We start from the raw sequence: 948 nt of genomic DNA, 5'->3' as shown, positions 1-948 counted from the left end.
CACCATCACCGAGCAAAGCCACAGTTGATGAATTTAGACGTTAGGTGTGGGGACATAGGTAGAGATGTTAGGTTCCCTCCCGCCCACCACCACAGCAGTTCTGTCCTTGTGGAGACAGAACCGGGTGTCCAAGGGCTGGCCAACCTTGTTCATGGGCTTGCTCAAAAACACTGGAGGGAATAGGGGTATCCATTCTCCAAGAGAATCCATGTGGCCCTAGTGGGGCCCCCTTCCCTGCCATGCTTGCGGAAGGAGCCCCCCGCTCCAGGCACGGAGCTGCATGCCCTCTTGTCAATGAAAATGTTCATTTGCTCTTTCTTCCCCTCCTTTCTTTAGATTATGGAAAAGCAAGATTAACGTGGTATTTTTTCTTGATTCTAAGAAGCACGCTTAAATGTCAACTGCCTGAAAGGAAAATGCGTTTCGGATGATATGTGTACAGTATATTTCATATAATGGGAGGGTTCCCGTAAGGTCAATAGTATATGTAAATTTTATTCATTAAAATAAAGTCATTTTTTTTGTTTTCCTTTGGCACTGAATAGTTAAAAGAATGCTGTCTTAAATTGCCAGCTTGTCTCATTTTCAAGAGTTATTGAGATCCTGAAATGACTGGGTGAAACCTTAAAAAAAATGTTTACAGAAATGAGTATTTCCTCAGTTTAAATAATGGGAAGTCAGTGCCTGTTTCAGATTTTTGTTTAATTTAATTCCACCAATCCTCCTCTCCTCTGGTTCATCACTGTCCGAATGCATCATCTCGTCTTTTTAGTATCGATCATTATATCCCCACGCTGTAAAAGCCTGTCAAACCATGCAGCTGCATTTATGGTGAGATCACACACTCCGTTTTGGAAAGAACAATCAGGCTTTGCCTTTATGAGATTCATGACGATGATTCACTCTTTCCCTGGATGTACCGTTTGCTCCCAGGAAGGTGACACCTTC

The sequence above is a fragment of the Mustela lutreola genome, chromosome 4, assembly GCF_030435805.1.
Source record: "Mustela lutreola isolate mMusLut2 chromosome 4, mMusLut2.pri, whole genome shotgun sequence".
Lineage (NCBI taxonomy): Eukaryota > Metazoa > Chordata > Mammalia > Carnivora > Mustelidae > Mustela > Mustela lutreola.
Note: the sequence above shows the minus strand (reverse complement) of the source record.